Source organism: Papaver somniferum, chromosome 7 (genome assembly GCF_003573695.1).
Source record: "Papaver somniferum cultivar HN1 chromosome 7, ASM357369v1, whole genome shotgun sequence".
Taxonomy (NCBI): domain Eukaryota; kingdom Viridiplantae; phylum Streptophyta; class Magnoliopsida; order Ranunculales; family Papaveraceae; genus Papaver; species Papaver somniferum.
This window is the reverse complement of record NC_039364.1, coordinates 211,523,484-211,539,421: the sequence shown is the minus strand read 5'-3', so window position 1 is coordinate 211,539,421 and position 15,938 is coordinate 211,523,484. Positions and strand designations below refer to the sequence as shown.

The window sequence follows — 15,938 nt, the reverse complement described above, 5'->3', positions numbered from 1 at the left end:
GATGCAAGATCAGATCACACAACTACGATAAAGTAATATCGTTCTGGCTTCACAATCCCAATGAAGTCTTTAAGTTGTTAACCTGATTTTAGAGAAGAAAATCAAAGGTTAATGGAGACCGACTCTAGCGGGCGCACTAGTAGCACACAGACGTGTGGGGATTAGTTTTGCACAATGCTAGATGTCTCCTTTATATAGCCTTCAAATCAAGGTTTTGCCTTAGTTACAAATCAATCCTTATTCACCGTTATATGAAAACCTGATTTAGATTCAAGCTAATATTTCTCAACCGTTAGATCGAAAACTTAGCTTGTCACACACACTTGAGTAGACGTTTACTGGGTTCGTGAAAACCATGCCCAAACGTGTACCTGTATGTTGGTTCAACATAGTAACCCAAAAGGTTAACCATATGAGCATTTCATATTAACCTTGTTCTTCTTCACCATAACTAGTTCAATTGACTCAAATGAACTAGTTAAAGAGTTGTTCAATTGCTATGAGATCTTATGTAACTACACAAGATACAATTGAAACAAAGATGATTCGATTCGATTGAATCGGCTCATGAACATTATAGCCACGGTTTGCATAAAGCATTCCTTAGTAATTTAATGTTTCATGTTCAAAGCACATCTTTAGATCATAACCTCTTAAGTTCACAAACAAGTTCGCGGACTAAAGTTAATCGGTTGAGTTTTCCAAACTCAGCAGAAATTCTTGGAAAGAGAACTTCCGCCAGTTCGCGGACTTAGCACACAAACGAGTTTCGGAAAATCCCAGCAGAAATTCTCGGTCGAGAACTTCCGACAGTTCGCGGACTGAGTCTGCGGACTGGGTTCGCGGACTTGGCAAGCCAATTCCACAATCCTCCCAATTTCTCTTGATCAACAAAGTTCGAAAACCTCGGTTCAAGAAATACATGGTTATGTAATCTAAACTCTTATTTCAATCATTGAGACATTCTCAGAGGACTCTATGTAGTCGTTATCCACTGACCGATTCACGTTAGAGAAATTCTCAAAGTGACTGAAACTTTTCATGACTTTCGTCACTAGGTGAAGATAAACTTGATCAAAGCGAAACGCTTTACCAACACACGATTTCGAGATAAAAGATAAGCAATGAATGCTCAGCTCGAAATGTCAAATGTGTATGATCTAGTCTATATAGCATACGACTTTTGTCTCATAAGAAGTAGGAGATAGAAGAGATAGACTTTTGAGTGATAGATAAGTTCAAGTCTCCACATACCTTTTTGTTGATGAAGTTCCACGGTTCCTTGTATAGATCTTCGTCGTTGTATGATGAATCGCCATGAAGTCCTTCAGCTCAACTACACTTTTCTATCCTAGGCTGAGACTTAGCTATGTAGGCTAGAAATCAAGACTTATAGTTTTGATCACTAACATTGACAAACATGCTTGAGATAACGACACATGCGAGGTTGACCGAGCTTTGCTCTAACAATCTCCCCCTTTGTCAATTTTAGTGACAAAACTATTAATACATATGGAATACAAAAAATATAAACTTTAGTGGCTCCTATTCCATAGTCTAATCTTCAACGTTCCTTGAAATCTTCGTCCTTCCAAGTACTCCAATGATCCCAAAGGTTGTAAGTTTAGAACCATAGTTGTTGAAGATTCGTAGCTATAACAATGAGAGAAATCGAGATTCTCGAACATTATTATACAGTGTCATAGTATTATTATATAACATCAAAGTCCAACTGTATCACGACTTTAACAATAATAGTAAGGTGATATGTATCACTCCCCCTTAGTCAATACTCCATCTCGATCATGGAAACCACTCCCCCTTACACAATGATCCGAAAACCATATGTATTTGTAGTGTGAACTACAATATTTCTCCCCCATTTTGTCAATAAAATTGACAAAGGTACAAGAATGGGATCATAATGAAATTTCTACAAGAGACATTTCATGACCAAAAGAAAAATACATACCAACTTAATTTAGATGCAATCTAATAGCCGAAGCTAACAGCATTCATCAAGGAGTTTTAAGATACAAGATAACCCCTATAAAATTCCACAGCCGCACTCCCCGCAAGATATTACCATTAAGCACAAGTTAAAAAGAACTCTCCCCCATTTGATGTCATTCCCGAGAGAACAACAAGAGCGACCTTAATTTCAAAGGAACAGAAGAATTTTTTATTGGACACCAAAAACCATAGGAATGATTTTCTATATCCAAAGCTCAACCAAATTAACCACAAGTAAACCCATGATTAATTCAATTGGAATACACAACTAAATCAAACCACAAAAATAATTAATTTAATTGAAAGTGCTCAACATAAGTAAACTCACGGAGCTACGACTAAGTCAATCACACGGAGATGACTAACTTAATCGTTCAAATACTCAACATAAGGATAACCTTACGGAATATATGACTACATTAACCAATAGAACATGATAGTGTAGCCTTTCATATTCTCAACACAAGAACTTGTGGAATGTATGAAAACTCAACTAGATTAATTACAAGAGAACCTATAATTAATCTAATTGGAATACAAACAAACAAACTAATCACCGAAGTAATTAATTTAATTATTTTGGGTTCAACATAAGAGAACTTATGGAACCCCGACTAAGTTCATCATAAAATATGACAACCTTAACCGTACATGTACTCGACATAAGAAAGACAACTTATGGAGTAAAGACTAAATAACCAAACTGGTTGATTAATTTAGTTCCTAATGCTCGACATATAGCATCTTATAGAACAACCAACAAGCCAATAAGAATAATCGACTTAGTTGTATCGTGCTCAACATAAGACACTCAATGGAGCCTTCATGGTAAAACATAACAAGATGGATCAATGAAGATCAATACCATGGATAACATACAAGGATCTATTCTATTTTCCATCATAACGATATAATAGAATTTATCCTTGTCAAACAAAAGATATCATCCTATTTTCCATCAAATACATGACTGCATAGGCATAACTTTTGTATATGTCAAAAGTCCATTCGTCCTTTCATCAATACGAATACCGATTCATGAACGACTTTACTTTTGACTGCAATATGGGACCTTCAAGTTCACAGACGTAAACAATACATATCCCATAAAAATATTGCAATACCACAAACCATTAAAATACTGCAATAACAATCTTTGCCCTTAGAAGGTAGAACCAATCTTTTTCGCACGGATTTATACCAATAGTGGTTACCAAAAGCGTATAAAAAGATTTCCTTAACAAAGAAGAACATACAAAGTCATTGACGATTGTACACCATAGTTCACATGAGATGATTGTGAACACTCAAAAATATATAACAATGTGAACTACTACCCATTCTCGAACTTCCTTCTTTGTGATTCACCAACATCACTCTTGTAACATCCATAAAATAGCTTAGAATAGGATTTCTCCAAGAATCCCAGTGCCCAAGTCCAAGAGAATAGAACAAGTGCAACGAAATGGAACAAACACTAAAAAACAAGAGACATGACAAAGACCAATATTAACTCATCCAAATTCAACAATTCTCATCTCCATTTTGAAGGGAATTCAATAAGGAAGAGAATGCAAAAAGAATGAGGTAAATCTGAGTTCGGACGAAGAAGTTACAGCCAAAACAAGTTTACCGAATATCGACGTCAAGTATGCATACGGGTTTGCGAACTTAAACCCCTGGATTTTGATTTTGAATGATGTTATGCATACTTGGTATGTGTACCATGTTACATGTAGTCCAAACATCTCGAACTATTATTTCCAAACCTAAACATTTAAGAACCTTAAACACATATCAAGTTAGGTAGAAATGAGCGATAAGCAAGAATATTATAAGTATTCTAAGCAAATAAAAGTACAAATCTTGCTCAAGTTTATAAACATACCTTTTTAGATGAATCCAAACGAATTATACCGCCTTACCGAACATAATCTGTGTGCCCCAATTCTTGTGCTTCCCACACCGTATACAAAGCAGGGCATTCCTTGGTGAGGATGCACTTCCAACACAATCAAGTTGCGTTGGGGTGAACAAAGTCTTGCTCACCACAAGTGACCTTTGGATTATCATGAAAGAGATCACTTTTAGAACCTTTCACATCCAAATCCATGTTCCCAAAGAACTTTTTAAGTTCCAGCATCATGGATACTGCTTTCTCCATAGTCATGGAACTTTCTGGGAGATCATTCTTTTTCACACTCAAACCATCATTGACTTTCTTTGGTATCCATTTTTGAGTGCGTTTAGGAACGATCGAAACCTTCTTCACATTACTCTCTTCAAGATTTTCCGGAAGAGAATTGGATTGACTATTCTTTTGCAAGTTAGTCTTTCTCCAATTGGGAGTATCAGATCTTGTCTTCGTCTTTACGAAGTTATCCTCTTGATAACCATTACGATTGTGAAAAGGCTTCGTATAACGTTTATAGGAAAATCTAGGATTATCACAGCACTGATTCCTTTGCCTAAAGGTTGGACGTTTACAACCCGTAATGTCAAGAGTGTTAGCCTTAACATATGATCCCGGTTTAACAACTTCTTTTGACACCCAATCAAGAATATCATGAAGTTTTTCATTCCTTATACGAAAACGACATCTCCTTTCCAGGTGACCTTTGTTTCCACAATAATGACAAATATAAGGAAAGTTCTTACCCGGATTCATGTGTGCTGGTTTTGGAGGTTGATATACTTTGCTCTTTTGAACCTTAACTGCCGGAGAAGGTATTTCACTTTTGCCATCAGTTGAAACCTTTTGTTGAGAAGAATCACTAGCCTTGACAAATTTTACCTCTTTGCTAGTACTTGGAGCATTTATTCCCTTATAGCCCAATCCTCGTGTATCACGATGATTTTTACTTGCTCCTAGCATAGTGGTTAACTTGCTTGAACTAGTATTGAACTTTTTCAAGTCATCTTCCAACATCTTGATTTTATCAAGAGCAACAGCTAAATCAGCCTCAAGGCGTTTTTCTCGAGCGCTTTCTCTGTCGTCAAAACTTGTTTGCTAGGAGTTAAACCTTGCTTCGGACTCTGCAAATTTCCCTTCCAACAAAAATTACTTTTGATAAATATTATCACATTCAAGTGATTCATATGTAGGTTTTCCTCAGAATCCTTGAGGATCGATTCGCAAGAACGATTCGAAAAATAAACACCTGTGTAACATCTTCTCAATTTCTTGTTTTCTCGACAGAGATGAATCAGAAGAGGTGTGACATGAGAGGTTGTAATCTTCTTCATATTCCACGAATCCAAAAACTTAACATACTCTGAGACTTCCTCATCAACATCTCTATCAATATCTGAATCACCTTCATCAGAAAGTTCATCCAACTGTTCTTCTAGGAGAGTTTCCCAATCAACAGTTTTTACATCAAGAGAATGTTTGGATATTGACTTAGATGTGACAGTTCTCTCAGGTGAATCCAAGCTTTTAGAATCATCTGGTAATTAATGAACTGGTACGTCATTAGAGATAGACTCGTCCATAATCAGATCGCTACAAACAAAGACTTATAAGGTCCTTAACGTGTTTGTCTGCTCTGATACCAATTGAAAAGGCGGGGGTCTAACACCACCACCCAATATTTCGCTTAGCAATCTGTATGGACAAACTCCAATATACTTTTTATGAGAATCAACTAGACAGTTAGACTCAATCAATAAAAAGATATATCAAAGAGTTTATATCTCAATCTTTCGATTTGATCTTTACTCAAGCAAATAGAAATATGTGAGTTTATCAAAGAGATATAACTTGGACGGTACCAAAGACCAATGTCCAAGGATCAATCAATATCAATCAACAACCAAAGGTCGGATTTCCAATTGATGATCTTTAATGCACAACCTGTATTATTTCAATTATATAACAAATATAATGTGGAAAAGAAATCACACAGACACCAGAAATTTTGTTAACAAGGAAACCGTAAATGCAGAAAAACCCCGGGACCTAGTCCATATTGAATACACACTGCATTAATCAGCTACAGACACTATCCTACTCCAAGCTAACTTCGGACTGGACTATAGTTGAACCCCAATCAGTCTCCCACCGATCCAAGGAACAGTTGTACTCCGACGCCTCTGATCCCAGCAGGATACTACGCACTTGATTCCCTTAGCTGATCTCACCCACAACCAAGACTTAATGTAACCCAAAATCACAGACTTGATAATAAACATATATGTCTCACACAGAAAAGTCTATAAAAGGATAAATCTATCTCCCACTGATAAACCCTAGGTTTTGTTCCGTCTTTTGATATAAAATCAAGGTGAACAGGAACCAATTGATAATCCGGTCTTATATTCCCAAAGAACAACCTAGATTAATCAATCACCTCTCTACAAACAGTGAGACGAAGATGTTTGTGACTTCTTTATCTTGCCTATCGGAGAACTCTCACGATCTCAAGCCAATCAATCGATTGTACTCGTACGATAGAAGATGCAAGATCAGATCACACAACTACGATAAAGTAGTATCGGTCTGGCTTCACAATCCCAATGAAGTCTTTAAGTTGTTAACCTGATTTTAGAGAAGAAAATCAAAGGTTAATGGAAACCGACTCTAGCGGGCGCACTAGTACCACACAGACGTGTGGGGATTAGTTTTGCACAATGCTAGATGTCTCCTTTATATAGCCTTCAAATCAAGGTTTTGCCTTAGTTACAAAGAAATCCTTATTCACCGTTAGATGAAAACCTGATTTAGATTCAAGCTAATATTTCTCAACCGTTAGATCGAAAACTTAGCTTGTCACACACACTTGGGTAGACGTTTACTGGGTTCGTGAAAACCATGCCCAAAAGTGTACGTGTATGTTGGTTCAACATAGTAACCCAAAAGGTTAACCATATGAGCATTTCATATTAACCTCGTTCTTCTTCACCATAACTAGTTCAATTGACTCAAATGAACTAGTTAAAGAGTTGTTCAATAGTTATGAGATCTTATGTAACTACACAAGACACAATTGAAACAAAGATGATTCGATTCGATTAAATCGTCTCATGAACATTATAGCCACAGTTTTCATAAAGCATTCCTTAGTAATTTAATGTTTCATGTTCAGAGCACATCTTTAGATCATAACCTCTTAAGTTCACAAACAAGTTCGCGGACTTAAGTTAATCGGTTGAGTTTTCCAAACTCAGCAGAAATTCTCGGAAAGAGAACTTCCGCCAGTTCGCGGACTTGGTTCGTGGACTAAGCACACAAACGAGTTTCGGAAAATCCCAGCAGAAATTCTCGGTCGAGAACTTCCGACAGTTCGCGGACTGAGTCTGCGGACTGGGTTCGCGGACTTGGCAAGCCAATTCCACAATCCTCCCGATTTCTCTTGATCAACAAAGTTCGAAAACTTCAGTTCAAGGAATACATGGTTATGTAATCTAAACTCTTATTTCAATCATTGAGACATTCTCAGAGGACGCTATGTGGCCGTTATCCACTGACCGATTCACGTCAGAGCAATTCTCAAAGTGATTGAAACTTTTCATGACTTTCGTCACTAGGTGAAGATAAACTTGATCAAAGCGAAACGCTTTACCAACACACGATTTCGAGATAAAAAATAAGCAATGAATGCTCATCTCGAAATGTCAAATGTGTATGATCTAGTCTATATAGCATATGATTTTTGTCTCATAATAAGTAGGAGATAGAAGAGATAGACTTTTGAGTGATAGATAAGTTCAAGTCTCCACATACCTTTTTGTTGATGAAGTTCCACGGTTCCTTGTATAGATCTTCGTCATTGAGCTCAACTACACTTTTTTATCCTAGTCCGAGACTTAGCTATGTAGGCTAGAAATCAAGACTTATAGTTTTGATCACTAACATTGACTAACATGCTTGAGATAGCAACGCATGAGTCAACTCCAATACAACTCAGTCAGAAACTGAGTCAGACAAATACACAATCTAAGTCAGACTGAATCAATTCAGTCAGACAAGCTTTACTAAAAATACCATGTTACAGGACACTTCAAGTCTAATTCTTACACCTTCATCTACCAATTTTACATTTCAACATCAATTTAATACAACACTACATTGAACACAAATAACTTCACAAGTGCATTCTTAATCACAATTCAGCTTACCTGCAAAAGCAGTCCCAAGCTTTCACTGGAACACTATCTACAACTCTATTAACTCATTCTTCTTACACCAGTTCACTCATCATCCAAATAACAGAACTTGCACCACTGCATACAGTTTGAACTGCATCTGTAACTTCAATAATACAACCATACCAACTTCAGTTACAACCTCTCCTCTCAGCAGCAACACCACCAACTACGAAACCAATTCACCCATCCCTCATGAAGCCTTCTTTTCAGTCAAAACCCAACATTTATCATAAACAACACCACCAGTTCACTTCCAAAACCATATCCACATCAACCTCAATTCAGTTTTCTTAGCAACAACAACTAAACTCTAACAAAAAATAATAGCAGCAGCAACTCCAAATTCTACTTTCATACAACACAGAACTCATTCCTAAACTATCATCACCTGCAACCTCATCTCACACCACACACACATACCACCACAAGAATTCAACCATTCCCCGCAGTTGTTGTTCACAATTCAACACCATCTCCATATCCACAATCACAGTTCCATTATATTTGCAAAATTCACCATCACGACTTGTAATACCCATTTTGAAATTCTTGTTCCATACACATACATCTATAACAATTCTTAGATCAGTTAACAAACTCATAAACTCAGCAGCATTCCAAACCATCATCTATTCAAGACTCCAACATATAATTCATATCAAACCCAAGCTACAGCCACATAACCATTCCCATCTCAACCCACGAGTTCTTAAACATTTACATAAATTCAATGAAGAAATCAGATAACTTTCTAAGTTGCAAGGAACACAATTTACCTTAGAATAGCTTGCTCAAGAAACTGAACTCAAATCCTTCTCTATTTTGACTAAATTCAGCAGCTCATCACAGTTCATCGATAACTCATTAATCCTCAACATCATCAGCAGACAAACTCGATTCTACTCTTCCTTTCTCGATCTTAAACCCATAATATTCATTACCATAATCGAGTCACAGAAAATCCTAGATTAATTCCTAATTCTCAATTCAAGCCCAAAACATCAATTCAACTTCTCAAATTCACCAAACCCATCCTTAATTGCTTGATTACATCTTCAATTAGTCTTCTAGAGTATCAATTTCATCTTTTGAATCTTCTCTGCAATTCTAGTGAAACCTTAACTCTTCATCGAATCACTAATACCTCGATTCTTCTTCAAAACAACACTACAACTTCAATCTAGCAATAACCCTTTGATCTTCAACTGTTAACTTATCTATTTCCAAATAACCTCAACATCAAACTCAAACCCTAATTATCACAGAACACTTCTCTTCATCTCAATCGAGGATTCTAAACAAACCCAAACTATGAACTCATCAACAACACACTCAAACGATTGGTTTCACTAAGTTTTATAAGGTTTTCTCACCAGAGATTTCCTCTCTGAATCGCCGGGGAAGAAGAAGAGAGAAGAGAGAAGAACGAAGAATAAGAAAGAAGAAGAAAGGAAATGTGGGTTTATCTGCTCGGTCTGGTGAGATAAGACCAAGGACAAATGATAAATGAACCCTCCAAATAGATATGGGTAATCAGGGTCGGTCCAAGGAAAAATGACTATTTTTCCCTTCATATCTATCCAACGATATCTCCTTCGTCCAGTATTCGATTTAACATGTTCGAGTAGTCCATTCTGCATAACTTTTTGAGACCTATCCAATGGTACTAGTTTCATATCTAAATCGTCGTTAGATTAGTTTCTATTAATTAACGTTCGTGTTAAAGTTAATCGAGTCATTATCGGCTAAAACGTTTCTGATCATCTCTAGATCAACTCTTGACCAGTCTAATATCGTTGACGAGCTTGAGGGTCCTTACATTCTCCCCACTTTATTCATTTTCGTCCTCAAAAATCAAACCACCCTTAAGGTCTTCAAAACTCCCCAACTTATAGAATAATCCCGTCTCTTGTCTAAGGGCGAACAACATGAAACAAAGCACAACCGTATATGGCTTTCTACAATTTAAAATTTGTGGCTCTAGGTTCAATAAAAAAATTTATATTCCAATAAGTTACTATTTTCAATTATGAGAGGATACTCTATAATAAAGTTTCTAAGTAAAATTTGGGATCTATCAGTACACTAATAGAAGCAAGTCTCCCTTCAATGCCTAGTGATACAAGAATACAGCTGCCTGTCTAGGTTTGCGACGCCTGACAATGCCTACCTACGTAACAAGTATCACCCGAACACATCAGAATTACCAACCTCACTATTCCCCAGTGCTGGATTAACTAAGTATTAATTTATTAAGATCAATTAGTTTCTAAAATTTTATCGTAACTGGTGTAATTTAAAATTTTACTTCATAGGCAGTTCACCTCATTTTAAGCAATTTAATAATCAAAATTTATTTTAATGAAATCGAATTTTAATTCCAAATGAAACTATATTATTATAACTAAATAATTTTTAAATTCATGTACTATTTAAGATCAACTTAATGTTATAACCGTTATCCAAATGTTGCTGTTACTTATTGTGACTTGATATAAGCAAATAACTGCCAACAATTTTTCATAATTGTTTGGTATTATTATTTTTACATTTATTTCTTATTTCTTAAACCGATAAAAGTTAATCGTAATTAATCATAATGCCAAGTTTAATTTTACTATTAATACTACATTTGATTTGATCTAACTTTATTTCCTTAAATTTATATTATTGCTAAGTAATATCCTTAAATCGTACTATTAATAAAAATTACATTTTGCTGTTACTATCCAATAATTATTATCCAAATGACATTTACAATAACTCTAAATTTTATATTGATCGGTATTATACAGTATTATTATTTGCTTATCTTATCAAAAATTATTGTCTTAATTATATTATCGTTTTCATTATTCTTAAGTTAATAGCCCAGTTGGTACACTAAGTCTTAATCTTTTAAATATAACTCTTCTTTCACGTAAAGGTTGATATAATAGATTTTATTTATTCATATTAAATCTGTATATTATATCTTGTTATATTGGCGTTGGTAATTTAGTATAATTTAAATTTTGAGTCTGCATAAAATTTGAACATGTCTTAAGTTTTGATATTAATAATAAGTATCTTATTCATAGGCAAATTTATTCTCCTTTTTAGTCTAATTTTGCACTACGCATTCAAGTACTACAATTATCTCTTCATGTGTGTAATTTAATGATTTAGTGAATCATTTATTGGACTAAAAATAATCTGGGTATAAAATCGTTAACAAGTTTAATATTTATTTTATGCATTATATGACCTCACACCTTATATTAACTATTTGGTTTAAACACATAACATATAATTCTAATATATTATTAGTTAACTTTGCAAAACTTAACCGTAATTACACACTAATAATTTTCCCATAGTTATTTAATCCTAATCATTATTTTATCGCTATATATTTGTTAATGAGATTTTAATTAAGTTATGCTCAATACAATACTAATTTAGATTCTAGCAGTTTAAGTTCAACATACTAATTTTCTATTTCAAAAGATGATTAAATCTATTTACGAAGGAGGATCCTATTAATATACAAATTTATTTTCTTTTAATTCTAATACTTCACCAAACATTTGAATACTATTATTACATTGTTTTCTTAAGTCAAAACACCTAATAAATATTACATTAATTATCTAGTTCAGACATAAAACATGTACTTCTAATTTGTCATTAGTTTAATTTACAAAATTTTAATCGTAAATAAGCGTCAATAATTTTCTACAGATGTTTAATCATAACTATTATATTATTTTTATCGTTATATATCTTCAATGAAATTTTAACCAAGTTAGTTTCCATATGATACTAATTGATAAATGCTAACATTACTTTATTATAATTATTATTACTTTGATTATCATCTATAATTACTATTACTTTGTGTTGGAGCCCAGCTTGTGGCTAGGATTCCAACTAGTTTCTTACCGTCTTCGTCTATTGTCGATGATTATGATTAAGGAAATCGTTATTAAAAACTAACATTACTATTATTATAATATTTTTATTATTAACATTGATGATTTCTAACTACTCCTGCAAATATTGTTGAGTCCCAAAGATATTATTAACATTTATGTAATTATAAATTGTTGATTCTACACAGAAGTCAAGATATTCAGTAACTTTCTATATGACTTTCAAGATTCATCAATAATACTAATCTCACTATTTTTAGTATTGAATTGTCTATGTGTTCATTCTCTTTAGATTAATTATACCCTAATCCTCATTAGTAAAGTTACTGGTGTACCCTACAATTTTTACTTCATTACATATAAAACAACCAAACAAACAAATCATTCAATCAAACAAAACTTTTAATTGTTGATGGCCTTTAGGGATTAAGATTTATCTCACAACCCAACCCAGTTCTAAGCTAATCTAGTTCACTAACTGGCACTGGCTATTCCTATCGTTTCCCATATAAGATCTAATAGTGAGCTCTGATACCAACACTGTAGCGCCCCCAAAGCTAGCAGCTGAGTAATGCAAGAGATTAACTAAATAAAGAGGCACTAAGAATCTAAAACACTTAACATTCAATTAAGAAATCTGCTATAAAGTTTAACCCAAAAACTAACCCCGCTCAGAAATATATAAATAAGAATTCCTCTCAAATGATACATATACAATAGTCATTTGGTTTGCAAATATAATATACAACATAATAAACATAACCGAAGACTCAACGCCACTAAGCTTCCGCTGCGCAAGTCTGATCTGTCTCTGAAACTGAAAGTGGGAATGGGTGAGCAGATCATCCCTAAAAGGGGTGCCCCGTAGGAACAACAACTAGCTTTCAAGTAATCATTAATATAATTTGAAGACAATGCAGGTTTTATCGAAAGTCGGTAATACAAGGAAAGACAATAAAACATAATGTAGAAACTTCTTCATAGACATTCATAAATAACAGTAAACATCCATGTATGAGATGTGTGTTGCCGCACATAAGAGTAATATTCGTGCTAACCACACTCATTAGGTAATATTCGTGCTAACCACACTCATTAGAATACTTGATATAAAGGAAGAATAATATTCGTGCTAACCACACTCATTAGGTAATATTCGTGTTAACCACACTCATTAGAATACTGGATATTGTGTCGGCACACATTTCATACCACACAAAGCACACAAAGATATGCATGAATTTCACAACACCAAGATTGATTTGTAAAACAATAATGAATACAAGAGAGTTCGTTATCGATTCCCACCTCTTTTGATGACAAGCCTCGCCTACCTCGAGATCCATGATCCACTGGTTCATCCTTTGATTCGATCGTTGTTAATAGCTAACTGTTAATCACACAAGAACTCTAAGAATCTAGCCACAATGGCTCACACAAGAATCATACAAGTCTATCTAATGGTTCTAAGCCTATTTATGACTCACATTCTCTATCTTTAGCATAGCTAAGGTTTACTAATTCAATTAGGTTGGTTCTATAGTCCAATAGCTAAGTCTTATGATTATCTACAACTTTGTAGAAGAAGCCAAAGGCTAATTCGGACCACAAGAGGTCCAAAACATCTAATTAAGAAAACTTCCCTAAGCCCAAATCCAACAAAGTCAACTAACAGTCACTAACGGTCGAACTAACGGTCAAGGGTCAACTAACAGTCAACGTCCAAGGTCGGATCAAAGTCCAGGGTCAAACAGTCAAAGTCTAAAGTCTAAATCGGTCAACTGAGTCAACTCGGTCAAGATAGATAAACTCGGTGAGTCAACTCCAATACAACTCAGTCAGAAACTGAGTCAGACAAATACACAATCTAAGTCAGACTGAATCAATTCAGTCAGACAAGCTTAACTAAAAATACCATGTTACAGGACACTTCAAGTCTAATTCTTACACCACCATCTACCAATTTTACATTTCAACATCAATTTAATACAACAGTACATTGAACACAAATAACTTCACAAGTGCATTCTTAATCACAATTCAGCTTACCTGCAAAAGCAGTCCCAAGCTTTCACTGGAACACTATCTATAACTCTATTAACTCATTCTTCTTACACCAGTTCACTCATCATCCAAATAACAGAACTTGCACCACTGCATACAGTTTGAACTGCAGCTGTAACTTCAATAATACAACCATACCAACTTCAGTTACAACCTCTCCTCTCAGCAGCAACACCACCAACTACGAAACCAATTCACCCATCCCTCATGAAGCCTTCTTTTCAGTCAAAACCCAACATTTATCATAAACAACACCACCAGTTCACTTCCAAAACCATATCCACATCAACCTCAACAACAACTAAACTCTAACAAACAATAATAGCAGCAGCAACTCCAAATTCTACTTTCATACAACACAGAACTCATTCCTAAACTATCATCACCTGCAATCTCATCTCACACCACACACACATACCACCACAAGAATTCAACCATTCCCCGCAGTTGTTGTTCACAATTCAACACCATCTCCATATCCACAATCACAGTTCCATTATATTTGCAAAATTCACCATCACGACTTGTAATACCCATTTTGCAATTCTTGTTCCATACACATACATCTATAACAATTCTTAGATCAGTTAACAAACTCATAAACTCAGCAGCATTCCAAACCATCATCTATTCAAGACTCCAACATATAATTCATATCAAACCCAAGCTACAGCCACATAACCATTCCCATCTCAACCCACGAGTTCTTAAACATTTACATAAATTCAATGAAGAAATCAGATAACTTTCTAAGTTGCAAGGAACACAATTTACCTTAGAATAGCTTGCTCAAGAAACTGAACTCAAATCCTTCTCTACTTTGACTAAATTCAGCAGCTCATCACAGTTCATCGATAACTCATTAATCCTCAACATCATCAGCAGAAAAACTCGATTCTACTCTTCCTTTCTCGATCTTAAACCCATAATATTCATTACCATCATCGAGTCACAGAAAATCCTAGATTAATTCCTAATTCTCAATTCAAGCCCAAAACATCAATTCAACTTCTCAAATTCACCAAACCCATCCTTAATTGCTTGATTACATCTTCAATTAGTCTTCTAGAGTATCAATTTCATCTTTTGAATCTTCTCTGCAATTCTAGTGAAACCTTAACTCTTCACCGAATCACTAATACCTCGATTCTTCTTCAAAAAAACACTACAACTTCAATCTAGCAATAAACCTTTGATCTTCAACTGTTAACTTATCTATTTCCAAATAACCTCAACATCAAACTCAAACCCTAATTATCACAGAACACTTCTCTTCATCTCAATCGAGGATTCTAAACAAACCCAAACTATGAACTCATCAACAACACACTCAAGCGATTGGTTTCACTAATTTTTATAAGGTTTTCTCACCAGAGATTTCCTCTCTGAATCGCCGGGGAAGAAGAAGAGAGAAGAGAGAAGAAGAACGAAGAATAAGAAAGAAGAAGAAAGGAAATGTGGGTTTATCTTCTCGGTCTGGTGAGATAAGACCAAGGACAAATGATAAATGAACCCTCCAAATAGATATGGGTAGTCAGGGTCGGTCCAAGGAAAAAGGACTATTTTTCCCTTCATATCTATCCAACGATATCTCCTTCGTCCAGTATCCGATTAACACGTTCGGTTAGTCTATTCTGCATAACTTTTTGAGACCTATCCAATGGTACTAGTTTCATATCCAAATCATTGTTAGATTAGTTTCTATTAATTAATGTTCGTGTTAAGTTAATAGAGTCATTATCGGCTAAAACGTTTCTGATCATCTCTAGATCAACTCTTGACCAGTCTAATATCGTT

At 34.9% G+C, this 15,938-nt stretch overlaps 1 long non-coding RNA gene across 1 annotated transcript; it reads right to left on the bottom strand.

Moving 5' to 3' along the window:
- Positions 1-8,032: 8,032 nt before the first annotated feature.
- Positions 8,033-15,602, bottom strand: LOC113299496. Its single transcript, XR_003335014.1, has 2 exons — positions 14,432-15,602; positions 8,033-8,438 (listed from the first exon to the last, which is right to left on the bottom strand). It is a non-coding gene; the product is annotated as an uncharacterized LOC113299496 (long non-coding RNA).
- Between the last annotated feature and the right edge of the window lie 336 nt (positions 15,603-15,938).